The following is a 14,237-nucleotide window of genomic DNA, read 5'->3' on the forward strand; positions in this document are numbered from 1 at the left end:
CGGCTCCGAAGGGTTGAAGTCACCCACCCTTGGTATCTGTTGAGTAGTAAACAGGGCAAAAGGGAAAGTCAGTCTGTGAGCTCCGTGTGGAGAGAACACAGACAGGGCAGGGCACCAGTGATAACAGGTGAGCCTTCCTGACCCTAGAATGAGGTCACTGTTCTGTGTGGAAGCTGCAGTCTTCAGAGTTTACACAGGTAAACAAGCACATTGTTTCTTGGTTCAAAATGTCTGCTGAAGGAAGGAAGCAACCAAATGCATTCAGGGGCCGGGGAGCCTTCTGCTTCTGAGGGAAAACCGGCTTCTTGGAAGTGTGCCAGGTTGGATGGAGTGTGGACACATCCCTGTCTGTGATGGAGAGGATTTGAATCAACACAACAGGATCTAAAGGATTCAGCAGACTCCACTGAGAGTCACCCCCTCCCCAGGCCCCAGGAAGATGCTGGTTTGGATTCTGAGCATGAGCCAAGTATGTTCTACGTTGATTGTCTGTATCAGTCAGGACAGTTATATGCCTGCTACTTCCTCTGTAAAAGAAGACAGCCAGGGGGCTGGAGAGATGGCTCAGGGGTTGGGAGCATTGCCTGCTCTTCCGGGGGTCCTGAGTTCAATTCCCGGCGACCACATGGTGGCTCACAACCATCTGTGGTGGGGTCTGGTGCCCTCTTCTGGCCTGGGGGCATGCACAGAGACAGACTATTGCATACATAATAAATAAATAAATAAATATTAAAAAAAAAAGAAGACAGTCAGGGGCTAAGGACCTTGCTCAGTGGAAAATCGAGCTTGTTGTGCAAGTAGGAGGACCTGAGTTCAAATCCCCAGTACCCATGTATTAATAAAAATCAGGTGTGACCACCTCTGCATGCCTGTAATAGTGGTGATGTTGGGGGAAGAGATACCAGGATTCCTTGTCAGTCACTGGCCCAGACCTGGGTTCAGGAAGAGACCCAGCCCCGTGAGAATAAGAGGGGCATCTGACATCCTCCTCAGGCCTCTGTGTACACTTAGGCTCATGAACCTGCACATGTACACACCCACAGACTTACACAGAAAAATAACAAAGGAATCAATAAAAATAAGGAAGGCAGCAAGCACTGGGTCACAACCTTCATGGTGCTAAGATCTGGAAGGACAGCACCTTGCCTGTCTGTGCCCCCAAATCCACATTCTGAGTTCCTGTGTGAGAACACAGGGTAACCCACCACCACCTACTGCAGTGTTGGCCTCAGCCTCACGTGGAGTCAAAGGGAAAAGATGCTGAAGTGAACATAAAGGCATGTTTTGGGCCGGCAAGAGAGAAGGGAGGGTAGAGATGCTTGCCACCAAGAATGGTAACCTGAGCCCAATCCCAGGAATCCACACATTAGAAAAAGAGAAAGAACTCCCATAAGTTATCCTCTGACCATCACACGTGCATTGTGGTACATGAATACACCTGTGTGTGTGCAAGGGCATGCCGTGTGTGTGTGTGTGTGTGTGTGTGTGTGTGTGTGTGTGCGCGCGCACACACACCTCCTCCTTCTACACACATATACAATAAATAAAATTTTAAAGTACATTCTGGCTCTAAGATATACAGCAATGCTTGACAGTGTAGCCAAGAAGGAGGACACACGTGGCTGAAGTGCTTACGAGACTGCTGATCCCACGTGGAAATGTGGCCCAGTGGGATCCTGTAACACAGCCCATCCTCCGCCCACCAAGGTGTTAGGTGTCAGCATCTCCTCGTTGTAAGTAATTGCAAAGCCACCAAGATCCCCAATTTTCCACTAGGACTGCCAAGGACGCCAAATGCATATCCAAGTACTTCTGGATCCATCTCACATAATCTGTCCTCTGCTGCCCAAGCCAAAAAGGAAACCTGTTCACAGACCTAGCAGGGATTTTTAGAAACTAGGTAACTACGCACCAAGGAGACATTGAGTGCATTCGGCCTGCCTGAGAAATAACTGTGACAGAAAGGAATCAATTATGGCCCATCTGCAGTTCGTTAATACGATCTGTTGAAAAAGAGGCCAAATTCACCAAGTCAACCCAAACATCTAAAAATAGGACCGGTGCGAGCCTGGCCCAGAGCATATTAGGCAATAAAAAGATCCCTACATCTGCAGGAGCGAGAGTCCCCGGACACTTCCTTGCACTTTACGACTTCTCCACAGAGGTAATTGGGAGTGGAGACATTTTATTTTCTTTCCAGAAGAAGAGAAAAACATTCCATGAGGATGGTCGTGGCCAAAAATAGCATCCTGTGTTCATGAAGCCTCAGCTCAGAGACAGAGTTCACTCGCACAAGTCTGACATGTTCCGGAGAGCGCCAGCACCTCCTCTTAAATCACGCACAGAGTGTGTGTCCTCCAAGAGAAGCAGAAGGTCCTAGAGCAGCCATTCCTGAAGTGGGACAGAAGTACAGGCTTTAGGAGGTCCATCAACAGACACCTGCTCTGGGGGAGGGTCGCATGTGTTGTCAAGAGTGTCAGAATGAAGCCTAACTGGCCCCCCCACCTGTGACTCCAAGATGCTCTTCAGGGTGACGACAGATCTAAGACACATTATGGTTTTATGTGTGCAAGTCGTTCTCATTTTGTAGTGTGGGGGGGAGAGAGGGGAGAGGGAAACATGGAGGAGGGGACTGTCAGTGTCCTGTTCTGCCACTCTCCTCGTTATTCTCTTGAGACAGGGTCTCTGGCTGATCTAGATCCAGGACGGCAACCAGCCACCTCTGGGGTCCTCCCATCGGCTCACCCCACAGATAGACCTGGGCTTACAGACAAGTGTGCAGCCATGCCTCACTTTTTATGTGGCTGCTAGAAACTTGAGCTCGGGTCTTCACTCTTGGTCAGCAGGTCCTCTTACCAACGAGCCATCTCCTTGCAGCTTTCCGGACATACTGATCGATGTTCGGACATACTGATCGATGTTTAGGTGGTAGGCAGAGACGCTAAACAGGATATCGGAAGGTGGCCCACAAATAGTTAAAAGTTGAACAGCTCTATTCAGGACTGAAACCCTAGGGTTCCTATGGCCCAGAGCATGGCAAATTCGCCTTTACAGACCCAATGCCCTCATGACAAGGAGCTGGCAAGGACTTGAGCACAGCGGTGTCTTGGGAGCCGTGTCTCCTGACACAATGCTCCTTCAGGGCTAAGGTGAAGCTTTGATAGGTGTTTCTTGCTACATCTGAGACTAGAGCACCAGGGACAATGTGGACATTAAGTGTCTGCCTCCTCAGAAGTTGTGGCATCAATGCAATATCACTTGCATTGGGATTTTGACATCCCTTTCTTGTGGAGGTCATGAGGGAAAAGCTACTATAGAAAGACACTCCGTTCAGCCTGATTTGGAGAGGAAAGAAGTTCACCTTGTCGTGAACAGGCCACCACCCCTCATAATATCCACTAAAACTTCTTTTAGGTCCATGAGACAGGAAGGGCAAGCAGCCTATCCCTTTCTCCCTCCCCCCCCCCTCTCTCTCCTCTCTTCTCCCTTCCCTCAGAAGTGTTTGAAATAAACTTCATACATTGGTTGTGTCTCTTGACCGAAGTCTTAGTCATCGTCCTACGGCTGTGAAGAGACACCATGACCAAGGCAACTCTTAAGCAAAGCATTTAATTGGAGACTTGCTTACAGTTTCAGAGGTTTAGTTCATTATCATCATAGCAGGGAGCAAGGCAGTAAAGCATGAAAGGCCTGGTGCTGGAGAAGTAGTTGAGAGCTACATCCTGATCTGCAGGTGGGCGCTGGGGGAGGAGAGAGAGAGAGAGAGAGAGAGAGAGAGAGAGAGAGAGAGAGAGAGAGAGAGAGAGAGAGAGAGGGAGGGAGGGAGGGAGGGAGGGAGGGAGGAGGGAGGGAGGGAGGGACGGAGCTCAAGCATCTGGGCCAGGCATAGACTTTTGAAACCTCAAAGCCCACCCCCAGTAACACACTTCATCCAACAAGGACACACCTAGCCCTAATCCTTTCAAATAGTTCAACTCCCTGGTGACTAAGTATTCAGATATATGAACCTATGGCAGGTCATTCTTATTTAAACCATCACTACTGAATTATTTCCTTCAAAAGAACAGGAGAGTCCCCCCTCCCACACACAGTACACATACTAAAAAAAATAGTAATAGTATCTGCCTAAAGCCTTCTGATGTTGCACAAGCCATGGATTTTTGCCATGTTGGGAGTCTAAACCTGAATAGACTGCACCCCAAAAGGAACGGCAACCATGTCCTTGAAGGGGAGCCGAGTATCTCTGGTGCCCTTTTCCTCCAGGGATCTGAGGCTACAAGCACAGGATAGGGCTGTGTGACCCCTTGCTTGGTTCCTCCCATGACCTCACCTTTCAAATATACAGGGGCTTTGACACCAAGCTTGTCCACCTTTTGGAACCACAACAGGGGTCTGATGAGAGAGGCAAGCGAGCTCTTCCCATGGCTCTGTGGTTTGTATGTACCTGAGAGAGGGCAGGAGCAGGTTCAGGGAGCACCCATTTGGCCCATAGAGGAAAGGAGCAATCTGGTCCCTTGGTAATGATCCTTAAATGTCCTTGCTTCTGGGGAGAGAGAGTGCAGCCGTCCCCATCGTGGGTTTCTGCGTGGCTGTTAAAAATACCAAATTAGACCAGACACCAAAATAGTGGAAAAGAAAAAGAAGTCAAAATAACATTTCAGTGCGATTTGCTTTTGTGCAAAGCAGAGGCATTTATATAGCTTGTGTCTGAGCGTGGAATATTTCTGGGAAGATTTAGCCAGACTGTTCACAATGGTTACTTATCCAAGCAGGATGGAGGGCAGGGACGTGACTTCTAAATCCCACTTTATTGCCGCCTGTGTGTTGGCCGTTTTTGCCATGACCTATATTACTTTTATAACAAAAGATATTTCGAACAATGGCAAACAATGAGGGCAACATTTAAAAGCTTGGGTCACTGCCCCAGCAAGACTGAGTCTATGAGACACGTGTCTGAGTGAGCTATTCATTTGCATATACATAACAATCACAATAGATAACACATATCGCACTGTAATCACTATGAAATAGGCTTGCATTAGCATAATAATCAAAACACAGAATGCATATTGCATAACGGCCATTATGAGGCCTATTTAGGCAGAAGCGAGGTGTGGACACAGAGCTGAAAGCAGTTGGGATGGGATGTATCTGGGCTCCCCTGACTCCAGATGGTGAGAGAGCCCCTCTCTCTCCTTCCCTGGCATTGGTCACAGCCTTGAATGTCATGCCTAGACATTGATTGTGGATCACCAGGGCCTCCGTGCATTAGCACCAGGAACCCCAAGAAGCAGATTCCACGTCCTCCATTGGACGGATGCAGAGGCTGAGGCCATGGAGGTTCACGACACTGTCACAGCAAGGAGGCTTGCTGTCCAGGCACACCCCACTGTCCAGGCACACCCACATAGCCCTTTATAGAGTGCAAAACTGTCACAGGGTTCTATCTCTCTCTCAGTCTGAGATAAGATGGCAATATGGACCACCTCTATCAGGTCCCACCTCTAGGCAGAGGTCTCTAAAGGCATAGGGAATGCAGAGCCACCATATCAAAGGAGCCTGTGCTCTTGAGCATCCTCCTAGCTAGACAAGGTACGCACACTATGCCATGGCTCTGATGTAACGTCTTGTACCTGATGTTTCCCTAAACAATGCAACAGACAAAACGCTGTGCTATTAGATCTAATGGGTTCTAAGGGCCAAAAAGTACCCCTGAGCATAGGGGCCATTACATGTCTATCGTGAAAGCTCGTGTTTACAAACCAGACCATGTATCCGTTGTTTATTTACGGCCCCATTCAGCTATCAGTTCCCGGTGGGACCGTGGACCAAAGTCAAGTGTAGGAACAAGCAGAACATAGGCGCTGATGGCACCCGTCCCCCGTGTTATCTCTTCAGACACCCAGCTTTTCGCAGGGTGTGAGCTGAAGATGAGGAGGGCTCCCAGCCAGTCCAGTCTGTCACAGCCTGCAGTGACCAGTTGTGTCACCAGGCATCTGTGGTCCAGGGAGTACCGAGTGTGCCCTGGTTTCCCCCAGAAGTCCTCCAGCACCACCTGGGCAGCAGATCAACCTGGGCTGACCTAACCCACAAAACACAAACCTTACTCTACCCAAACTACCTCCACGAACTTTTGGCTTACTGGTGACATCCTGCTTACCTGGCACAGTGGCTGAGGTTCGCCAAGCTCTATCCCACAGAGATGCCTACCCCATGTCCCGGCTCTAGCTACATTGCCACCAATGGGGGATGCGAGGAGAAACTGGTGGCCCAAGAAGGTGAGTGTCTATGAGAAAGGAGCTGGAGATGGGTGGCAGGGGTCAGGACTGTAAAAATGGCCCACACCTTCATCCAACTGGTGAGTCCCAGTTCAGTGAGCAATGCTGTCTTAAAAACAACCGAGAGCAGTAGAGGAAGACAGTCATACACAAGGGGAGCCTCTGACCTCTCCACACACTGCTCAGGCACCTTCGATGCCCTGTACCACTCCCAGGGTCTCATACCTATGACCCTGCCAGATGGAGAGATTGGATCTGACAAAAGATTAACTAACCCAATGTACTGTGATCAATCTTTAATCCCCTGTGGGCCTAGGGGGTGTAGAAATATCCCCTGTGGAACTGAAAGGCTGGCTCAGGAGATGAGGAACTTGTAGAAGAAGCTCAAAGACCAGAGTTCCAATCCCCAGTGCCTATATAAATACAATACACGGGGGTGTGGCCTTCCACCTGTAACCCCAAACACAAGGACCCAGTGTTAACCTCTGCTCTCCACAAGCATACACACCACACATCACACACACGTACACACACATACACACACAAACATGCACACACATACACACATGTACACACAAACATGAACACCATACACCACACACATGCACACGCGCACACACGCATGCACGTATGTACACATGCATGCACACATGTACACATTCACACATACACACACACACACACACACAGACTCCTTGGGACCAGATGCAGGATCTGTTTGTTTATCCTGCTGACCCTAGACCCCAGCACCTTCCTAAAACTTTGCAGCGTGGAAATCTCTTCTGCCAAGGAAAGGGTCCTCTTACAGAGCCAGGAACAAGTGGACAGCCATCATCTTATACTTGAGGCTCCCAGAACAACAAAACTCAAATGGAGAGAGCGGAAGGGTGATTGCAAGGAGGACGAGCCCAAAACTTCGTTACAGCCATGGATAGGTACAGTCTGGCTAATCTGATTGGGCACAGAGTCTGAGAATTAAAAGACTTGTTCGGCTATGCCTGAAAATCCTCGGGAGGGTACCAGGAGTGAGATGTTGAGTGTCCTAGATGAGCAAGCTTCAGCCTTTGGGTTTCCCATTGATCCCTGGTCTGCTGACCGTCGCAGCACTCCGACACCATCTCTGAGGTATTGGTGGTCGGTGCCACATCTACCCAAGGCCCCCAGAGGGTGAGCGGAAATCGTGGCATCTCCGACTGATGGCTTTGGTGAAGACAGCATGACTGGCAAGTATTAAAATACAGAAGTGAGCCAGAGCCCCAGGGTAAATGAGGAACTGGCTGGTTGGCGCCAAGAATGGGCCGTTGGAGGATGAAAACCATGTACTTGTGTGGTAAGCCTGGAGGGGTATCTTTGCTGATGTTGTCCACGACCAAATGCCTACGCAAGAGAGTGTTACAGAGAGGCCTCTGACAGCAGGGCTTCACCAAGTTCTGACAGTTTGTAGAGAAATATCTGTTGGTGGGAACCAGTGAACTCAAGAATCAGGGAGGGGGCATGGATCATGTGATCTGCCTCTTTTCAATTGCAATTTCTTGGTTGATACATTCATAAGACTATAGGAGACACAAGGAGGCCTGCAGAAGAAAGGTTTTTCAGAAACATTATTTTGAGACAAAACAATGAATTAAATTGGCTTAGGGGAAAAGATGGACGTGGAATCCCAAGGGACATGTCTTGATTAAGTGGAATGAGTAGCTTCATTAGTGGCGTCAGCTTTTGGTTTCCAGCCTAACTTTGTTCCATTCATTCATCCAAAGCCGTTGGCGTGCTCACTCTTCCGCCAAGTGCGGACATTTGCCCTGGGTCCTGGACTCCTCCAGATCCTGAGGATATAATGGTGAACACATAGTACTCATGCAGCTTATACTTCAGTGTGATGGGGGCGAACCCAAAGCACGGAGCTTCTGTGTTAACAACTCAGTGCAAGACACTTATCTGCTAAACCACACAGGCTGGAATCTACACTTCAGAGCGCAGAAATACTGTTAGAGTACTCCTTCTGACTTCAGAATTTGAATAAAAGTCAAGACAGTCACCTCCCAGCCCAGGGCAGATGTCAAATCCAGCAGGAGACTGGAAAGCTACTGGCAATGTATTACCCTTTAGGGATAAGGAGCTGCAGAGCCCCAAAGAAAGTTTTTTGCCAGCCCAGGTCTGTTCACGTGTCTAAAGGGGATCTTTGAAGCCTGGGCGATGGCGGGAAGAGCAGGGTACTGTCGGGATCTATCTTGACACAGCCCCATAGTTAATCCCATCGGTGAGTCTTCTGTCTCATCTCCCTGACACATACCACAGAAGCAGGGGAGGACCCTCAAAACCAGCATTTACTCTCATGACCACACCATTGACGGACATCACAGTACTGTGGCCGAGCCTTCCGAGACCCTTTCAGAAGGGTTGTACTATTGCCAAGATGAAAGCTGAGGAGAGTCAACCAGGTTTTCCTGGCCACGCCAAAAAGGGATTCTGTCAGAATGCAAAGTCAGGACTACAGAAATGGCCTACTGCTTGCCAGTACTGGGGAGGCAGAATCGGATCCCTGGGGCATGCTGGTCGGCCAGTTTTGCCAGAGAAATGCTGTCTTAAAAAAATAAGGTAGAGAGCAGTAGAGGAAGATATTCAGACATGATGTGAATCTCTGACCTCTACATGCACACGCATTAGTGAGTGTACACATACACACACACACACACACACACACACACACACACCTCACGTCACTCCCCCAAGATAAAGGGATGAAAAACGCATTGCAGATGAACCTCTTCAACCGTGCTTATGTGCTTAGATGTCACCTCTCTGGAATAAAGGAGTCCACACCAGGAGGTCTTGCAGTCCCCAGAGGGAAACAGGAACCATCGACCATGGTTACAACTCTAACGTCCTTTTCCTGGGTACCTCCTTCCTGCAGGGTGAGGCAGGAAGTGGCCTCCAGCTGCCTTCCCTGCCGACTCAGCTGTGCAGTCCTCTGCAGTCCGATGTCCTCACTTCCCCACTGTCCTTCGGGTGAAGGTGTTCTCCTTTCCTGGTAAAGCAGACATTTAAGGGGCAGGAAACTCAAGAGCACCGAGAGGAACAGCAGAGCGGCCTGCGGGCATGGCTGGAGGCAGAGTGAGGGCAAGATACAGGGAACCGAAATGTCCCTCCTTCTGCTTTCTTGTCACCGATGAGCAACACCCTCCGTGTCCACAAAACCCTCAGTGTTTGTTTTTGTGACATCTCGCATTTTGTGCTGAATTAGTACGGCCACTGCGCCCCACCATTTTTAGCAAGGGTATGCGGGCTGTTTCCTTTGCAGAACAGAAGCCAAGTTTCATCTCTACGAAAGCTGCACACATAGAGGTGACATCTCCTGATCAGACCAGCAGACCTGCCACGAGCTTAGACAGGGCCTCTGGCTGACTCCCTAAGAAGTCTGCAGCAGCTAGGCAGATCTCAAAATACGCCATTACAGCGGGATCAGACATCCGGGAGAATTGTCGTCTGCGGACCTGCTGTGGGGGAATAGAAGCCTCTGGCTGTAAAAGAACCAGCTTTAGCATCAGTATAATAAATGTGGCCCTGAAGGCGCAGGTGGCATGAAGGGTGTGCTTGCGGATAGTGAGCACAGATCACGGTGAGTGCCAGAGGAAATACCAGCCCTTTGGCTTTGGAGATTGTATGGGAAGTGCTGAAGGGAATGGGTTTGAAGCTTAAATTTACTCATTTGTACAGTTTAGAAACCCCAAGCCAGTTAACGAAGAGTCTCAATCTGGTAACGCTACAAGGCACTTGGTAGCAAATGAAAAAACTCGCCGTAGGAACCAATTCTCAACCTATGCACACAGATTCCCAAAGTGAGCCATTTCTGAAACATTAGCTCTTAACCCAAATCTACAAAACACGAGTCCACGATAAACAAGTCAGTAGACACCAGGTTGTGGCTCAGTGGTAGAGCAGTTACCCAGCTTCCACAAAGCCCTGGGTTCAACCCTCAACCCTACCCCATCTCCTAAGACATCACAGAGAGCAGCAGGATTAAAAGGAATCCCCAGAGCCATCAAACATGTCATATGATCATCCAACCATCAGAAAGAGGTTGTGAATTGTGATCAAAATAATTAGAATTGTAAAGGGGGAAACTAAAATTATGGGGAAAAGGGGCTGAGTTGGTAAAGTGCCCACCACAGCATGAGAACTTGAGTTTAGATCTCAAGAAGTCACGTAAAAGTTGGGTGAGGTCACTCATGTAGGTAGCGCCAGCGCTGGGTCAAGGAAGGCCAAGATAAGTGAATCATGGGAACTCATTGACTGGCCAGCCTAGCTGAAAGAAAGAGCTCAGATTCAGCGAGATACCCTGACTCATGGATACCCTGATCTCTGTGGAGATCAGTCAAGGAGGACACCTGACATGGACTGCTGGCCTCCACAAGCACATGCACAGAATACATACATGTCCAGCCATCCATACACACCCCGCACGATCGTGTACCTACATCTCATGTGAAACAAAACATTATAAGAAAATAATTAAATTCATTTTAAAACATCAGAAATGTTTTTAAAGGGACCATATATAATTTCTAGAAGTGAAATATGTGTCAATTGAACATTTACTATATAGATAAAAGGTCAGATTAGAACACTCAAGAGAATATAGGCTGGCTTGGAAGACTACCTGGAACAAAGCACACACACACACACACACACACACACACAAAAAAAAAAAACAGCGAGATCACTGAGTTGGAAGGGAACCTTGGTGTGCTTTACACAGGATCTCAAGAAAGGACGCAGGGGTCGGGGGCAGTATTTCCAAAGCTACTGCCTGAGAACTTTCTAGAACAGGGAGAAAAAAGAAATTAGGGAAACATTGTTATCAAAGCAAAACATGAAAATATGGACACATTGTAAGAAAAAAGCTGCCAATGGCAAAAAAATCAAAACAGAAAAGCAGAGGGGAAAGAAAGATGAAGAGAGACGGCAGTTCACTCAATGGCAGACTTTTCAGTCCCAACAATAGGAGTCAGAAGTCAGTGGAACACAGAGGCTTGCAGAATGACCTCATTCACTTTACAAGCTAAAAATAGTGAGGAAACAAACAAAGGCTAAGCCAAAGAGCTTGCCTAGGGGCTACTCCTATGTTCCAGAGCCGGGAAGAGCTGGATGCACAGGGTTGTGACCCAGGCAGTGACACTTCTAATACAACACTCTGATGTCACCAATTTGAGACTTTAATTTTTGAACAAGAGGTCCCGTGGCTATTTTTCAGTGAGTCTTCCAAATCAGGTAGACAGTCCTATATGTAGGGTCTGAGAAACTGGTTCAACTCAGGAGCAAGCGAGCAACCTTCTATGCAGTGTGTGGGTCAGTGCAGCAAACAGAAAATCATGCAATCGTGCAGAAAAATTAAAGACAAGCTTATGCAAACATGCTTGATGGGCTTTTCCAGCGGACGGTGCTTAGACCCTTGGTGCATAGGAAGGGGGAGCACGCCAAACACTTTTAGGGACAATGCCAGGAAGAAGTGAGAGTCATCCAGACACCCAGAGCTCACATCTGCTAAGCCAGATGTCATCCACAGTGCTCCAAAGACCCCAGCATCAAAGAAAAGGCAGAGGACAAGACGGAGTCACCAGGAAGACAAACGGCTTTCTCAGGCGTGTTGACATACACGCTCACTATTGGTGTCCCTGTGGCATCTGAATGTTGGCATCCGTCAGGCAGCTAGAGACACACAAACACCAGCAGAAAAAAAAATCTGAAGGAAATCACCTTTGTGATGCTTCAGATGGGACAAGGAGCTGGCGATAGGAACTGCAAGGAAAAGCTGAAGCAAGAACTTCAATGGTGGCGCCTGAGAAGGCTCAGTACGTAAAAGGCTGACGTGCAAGCTTGAGGACCTGGGTTCAGATCCCCAGCAGTGCAGGGGGTACAGGGGTGCAGGGGGCATGTGCTCGCAATCCCAGTAGTGGGAGAAAGAGACAGGGCTCAGGAGCCAGCAAGTCAAGCCAGCCAGTGAGCTCCAGGTTGTTTTACCAAAAGAATCTGGTAATACCAAGAAGGTGTCTTTAGACAGTATCAATATAAAGCTATCTCTCTTTTTTTTTTTGGTTTTTCGAGACAGGGTTTCTCTGTGGCTTTGGAGCCTGTCCTGGAACTAGCTCTTGTAGACCAGGCTGGTCTCGAACTCACAGAGATCCGCCTGCCTCTGCCTCCCGAGTGCTGGGATTAAAGGCGTGCGCCACCACCGCCCGGCAATATAAAGCTATCTTATTTATTATTTTTTCTAAAGACTCAATTTAATCTTAAATGGTAATGGGGCCGATTCACTAAAGCATTTTCTCACTATTGCCCTGACTTATAATGCATGAATAGCTAACAGACTCAGCTGTATTACATTTGTGGATGTCTGGGTCCGTCAGGCAAAAGGAAGTATTTACACTCAGGGAGTGAGCGCCATTTTTTTGAACAAACCATTCTGAGCCACGAAATAGCCTTTTACTATGAAGGTTACAACAGAAGCTTCTCACCTTCGGTTTCTGTGACTGTGCGGGGAGCCATGAGAGCGGTGGTTGGTTAAGACCCAGTGGGAGAGAGAGACAGAGACAAACAGAAACTGTGAGGGTCTCCGGGTTGTGCTTGGTGTCAGGGTCCCATCTACTGCAGCTCTGCAAACAGATTTTTTTAGAACAACCCACAAGAGTCCCATCGAGAGAGAAAGTGGTGACTTCCTAGCAAAGTTAAGTACAACAAAATGGTAATTTATAAACAGAGGAGTTGGGCCGGGGACACAGTTCCATTGGCAGTGTGCTGGCTTTATGATCACAGGGGCCTGAGTCTGAGCCTCAGAACCCAGGAGGAGAAGCTGGGGATGATGATGTGGTGTTCCGGAATCCCTGCAGAGTGGGTGGTGCCTTTGGACCAACACCCCAGGCTAATGTCTGGTCTTCACATATGTGCGTGCACATAAGCACACACACATATATACATACACATACATACGCACACATCACACACATATACACACATACCACACATACATACATATATACACACCACACACACATACATGCACACACATACACACCTCACATGCATACACACACCACACATACATACACACACACATACACACACATGCACACCACACACGCGCACATATACACACTGCACACACCCATACACATACATACATACCACACACACATACATACATATGCACACACACCACAAATACATACACACATGCACACCACACACATACATACATAGACACATACACACCACACACACATACACACACACACACACACACATACACACCACACACACATATACACCACACACACATACACACACACACTCTTGCCAATAGTAATGTGAGTTTATTTTGCACATGCAAGCAGGACCTCTTCCTTGAAAATCTACTAAAATAAATTTCCCCAGTGGACCAAAAATGCCTTTTCTGTCAGGACATGAACGAGGTGTAGACGGAAGGGATTTGTTCAGAAAACCATCTTCAAATTTAGCTTCGCGTGAGCTCGGCCCGAGCCCTCTTCTCCTTCCTCTGCTTGTTCCTCACTCTCGTTGCTGTGGCGACATCCTCTGACCACCTCTCTCCTACCAGAACCAGCTGTGGTTCTCAGAGGTGAAGATACACGGAATGTTTCCATAAGGGACCGAGGTATGGAACTGGCTAAGACAGAAGAATGGCCTTTGCCTCCGCTCTCCTCCCGGATCCTCCAAGTCTTCCTCCTTAGACGACCCCTTCGGTTGGCTCTGATGGCCAAGTGACCATTCTCTCTTCCTTCAGGCTGTGCTCAGCATCTCGAGTGGGCGATGACGCTCCTTCCCAGCAGTTTCTCCCAGTGCTTTTGAGATGCACTCTTCGGGGAAATAAAAAAGAGAACAAACCTCTTTCTTTCCTCTGCTTCCCAGGAGAGGAGGCTGACCACAGAGGCTGGCGGGTTGGCCGGT

The sequence above is a fragment of the Arvicola amphibius genome, chromosome 15, assembly GCF_903992535.2.
Source record: "Arvicola amphibius chromosome 15, mArvAmp1.2, whole genome shotgun sequence".
Classification (NCBI taxonomy): domain Eukaryota; kingdom Metazoa; phylum Chordata; class Mammalia; order Rodentia; family Cricetidae; genus Arvicola; species Arvicola amphibius.